Source organism: Mandrillus leucophaeus, unplaced genomic scaffold (genome assembly GCF_000951045.1).
Source record: "Mandrillus leucophaeus isolate KB7577 unplaced genomic scaffold, Mleu.le_1.0 Scaffold207, whole genome shotgun sequence".
Taxonomy (NCBI): Eukaryota; Metazoa; Chordata; class Mammalia; order Primates; family Cercopithecidae; genus Mandrillus; species Mandrillus leucophaeus.
In genome coordinates this window covers 4488273-4492498 of record NW_012102110.1, presented here as the reverse complement: position 1 = coordinate 4492498, position 4226 = coordinate 4488273, and positions in this window count along the sequence as shown.

Sequence of the window (4226 nt, the reverse complement as noted above, 5' to 3'; positions counted from 1 at the left end):
AAGACACAAACAAATGGAAAACACTCCATGCTCATGGAAAGAAAAAATCAATATCATTAAAATGGTTATACTGCCCAAAATGATTAACAGATTCAATGCTATTCCTATCAAACTACCAAAGACATTCTTCACAGAACTAGAAGAAACTATTTTAAAATTCATATGGAACCAAAAAAGAGTCTGAATTGCCAAGGCAATCCTAAGCAAAAAGAACAAAGCTGGAGGTATCATGTTACCCTACTTCAACAAGGCTAGAGTAACCAAAACAGCATGTTACCGGTACAAAAACAGGCACATAGACCAATGAAACAGAATAGAGAGCCAAGAAATAAGGCCACATATCTGCGACCATCTGATCTTCGATAAAGCTAACAAAAAATGAGCAATGGGGAAAAGACTCTCTATTTAATAAATGATGCTGGGATAACTGGTTAGCCATTTGCAGAAAATTGAAGCTGGACCCCTTTCTTATACCATATACGAAAATGAACTTAAGAGGAATTAAAGACTTAAATGTAAAACCCAAAACAATAAAAACTCTGGAAAACAACCGAGGGAATACCATTCTGGACATAGAAACAAGCAAAGATTTCATGAAAAGCACACCAAAAGCAATCACAACAAAAGCAAAAATTGACAAGTGGAATCTAATTAAACTTAAGAGCTTCTGCACAGCAAAAGAAACTATCAACAGAGTAAACAGACACCTATGGAATGGGAGAAAATACTTACAAACAATGCATCTGACAAACATCTGATATCTGGCATCTGTAAGGAATTTAATTTGCAAGAGAAAAACAACCCCATTTAAAAATGGGCAAAAGGATATGAACAGACACTTCTCAAAAGAAGACATGTGGCCAAGAACCACATGAAAAAAAGCTCGATATCACTGATTATTAGCGAAATGCAAATCAAAACCACAATGAGATACCATCTCACACCAGTCAGCATGACATTATTTAAAAGTCAAAAAATAACAGATGCTGGCGAGGTTGCAAAGAAAAAGTAACATTTATATACTGTTAATGGGAGTGTAAATTAATTCAACCATTGTGGAAAGCAGTATGGCAATTCCCCAAAGAGCTAAAAGCAGAACTACCATTCCACCCCTCAGGAATCCCATTACTGGGTACTTACCCAGAGAAATATAAATCACTGTACCATAAAGAAACATGCATGCAAATGTTCATTGCAGCACTATTCACAATAGCAAAGACATGGAATCAACATAAATGCCCATCAATGACAGATTGGATAAAGAAAATGTGGTACATACACACCATGGAATACTATGCAGCCATAAAAAAAGAATGAAATCATGTATTTTCCAGGAACATGGATGGAGCTGGAGGCTATTATCCTTACCAAACTAATTCAGGAACAGAAAACCAAATACTGCATGTTCTCACTTTTAAGTGGGAGCTAAATGATTAAAAATTTATCAACACAAAGAAGGAAACAACAGTCACTGGGGTCTACTTGAGCAGCGAGGGTGGAAGAGGGAGGGAAGCAGAAAAAGTTACTGTTGGGTACTGGGCTTAATACCTGAGTGATGAAACAACATGTACAACAAACCCCTGTGCCATGTGTTTACCTATGTAAGCAACCTTCACATGTACCCCAAACCTAAAATAAAATTTTTGGAAAAGGAAGTTTATACATGGCATGATCAGATTCATATTTTAGAAGGACTGGCATCAATGCGGACAATGGATTTCATCATCCAATGATTTCCCTTGAACCTGGTCCATACTTTTGCTTCCCTTGCCTTACCTTTCTGTAGTTCTGAGGAGCTCAGCTCCACACCTCTTTCCCATCAATGTCCTCAAACAAAACTAGTGATCAGAATCAGTGACCAACTTAACAAAACCATGTATCATGGGGATCAAGTTTGAGAATCTCTATTTATAAGTCTCCCTCAAGTGATTCTGAGGCAGCTGGACTGTGGACCAGTATTTGGGAAATAATATAGGTTGTCATTTGTATCACTAGTTTTCAGATGTGTTGATAAACTTGAGCAGTGTGTTTCGCTTACTCAATTAGATTGCAGAGGACTGGAGTAGGTCTCACGCTAAATGTCTTCTTTCCACAGTTTCTATGACTCTACTACGAAAGGCAGAAAAATCAGTCCTTTACTTGCCTCCTTCAAGAACTTCCATTTGTTCTTTGAATAACATGTCCAAACCTTAACATGACCTATAGTGTACATGATCTGGCTCCAATTTCTCTCAAGCCACCCTTTACTTTGTACCCGTTATTAACAATATAAAGCCAGGTCAGGGGAGAAGGGGTGTTGATACTGTTTACTCCCAATGTCTACTTTCTCAATTAAGTTAAGCATAGATACGGAATTGGGAAATTGGACAGAGCAATAAAAATCTGAAAAATTTCTAAGGAGAATAATATGTGATTTAGGATGAGAAAAGGGAATGGTGATCAACCTTAATGACCCAACTGAGTTGAAAATCAGGTATCAGTATCAGCAGGAAAATTATGTCATTCCCTCCATAAGCTCAGAAACCCATAGCAGAGAATATTGACAACTATGTCAATCAGCTTGTGAATATTGGCAAAACAGAAAGTCAAGGGTTAAGAGAATTAAGGATACTGGTGAAAGAAATAGAAAATTCCCAGGATGAGCCTAAAAAGAAGATTCTGTTAATGTGCTCTAAGAATTACAGAGGCCTAAAACATGAGTACCATTGTTTTGCTGCACTTAGGCTGTTTGGTAATGGTTTACCATTCGATTTAGTTCTGGTCCCTGGCTTGCTTGTCATGGAATCAGTGGCATGCTACCCTAGAGCATAGCAAGTAACATCAAACAGCTGTAAGATGCCAAGAGCAGAATAGGTGAAATAATTTTCCAGCACAGTAAATGAAACTACCAAGGTAAAGCTACAACAAAGTATCAAATGTTTTATCATAATTGTTTTCCTCTTAAATTACAGCTGTGACCTGAAAATACTGTTTTATGATGATAGCATATCCATGTAGTCTTATCTTCTTTACTTAAATTGATAATTTTCATTGCATGAAGACTCAATACATACCAAGCACAAATGTGCTTCCATGTGAAGATGTTGAAGTGTTTTAAAGACAACAGCAGTTATATTTAGCATTCTGCTAATAAAAATTGAATTACATTTTTTGAATAATTTTAGATTATTTTTAATTAAACCAATGTCCAGCTAGTTCAGTTTTCAGGTTTATCATTTCCTTGTCCATTTGTTTTGCTGCTTCTCTTTCCAATATATATTCATATCAATCAAGACCCCAGGAGCAGCTGCAATGAACCAAGCAATGTTGAAAACCAAAGACTAAAATTAGATTATCAATGACATTTACTTATATGTTAAAGGCTGAAATTTCAGGGCACAACATTTTCTCCTGAAGGGAGATACTTCCCATCACTGTAATGCAGACCTCTGTTATCAAATTACATCCATATTACATCACTGGGTAGTAAAACTGACCCAAAATAGAAAGTGAAACCAAATACCTTTTCTGCCAAGAGAAAGGCTAAAGGCAAAATTAAATAATGCACTTGTGTTCACAAGATTATTTTGACTAGTGTCTTCTTAATTAGAGGGAGATGTTTGTTCAAGAGAAGTAGTAGTACCAAAGAGGAAGGAAGTATAATGTAACTGACATGAAGGTGGGGAAAGGAGTCTAGATTTTCTCCCACCCCCGCCCCCAACAGAATACTCTGTAATAGTAATTATCAGGGAACAAGATAGTTTGGAATATGTGGGCATTGTTTCTTTTCCTTTTTTGTGTGTGTTTGAGTAAACAAATGCTTTATTTGAACAACCCCCAAAGCTAAATTATTTGTGTTCCTTGACCCACAGAATGCTGATTTCATCTTGTGATGAAAAAAATAAAAAATACCATTTTTGCCAAGGATGTTGTTAAAGACGATTTTTACAAATATTGATGCAGGCCAGCTGTCCTTTATGCCTTCTGTTTTCATGCACGCTTGTACAGTTTAGACACATACAAACAGATTTAAAGCACGTTTCCTGATATTTCACTTTTTTTTTTTTTCAGAAAATCCACAGAATTTGTGCACGTCTCATCAGTGTGTGCATTGTATAACCACTGAAAACAGGTACATATTATATCATAAATTATTTCCAGACATACATTGTATCGCTTTTCTAACCTTCCCTATCTGCATTACAAGGGGCATCTGGAAGGATAGCAGCCCCGTCCCAAAGCACCAC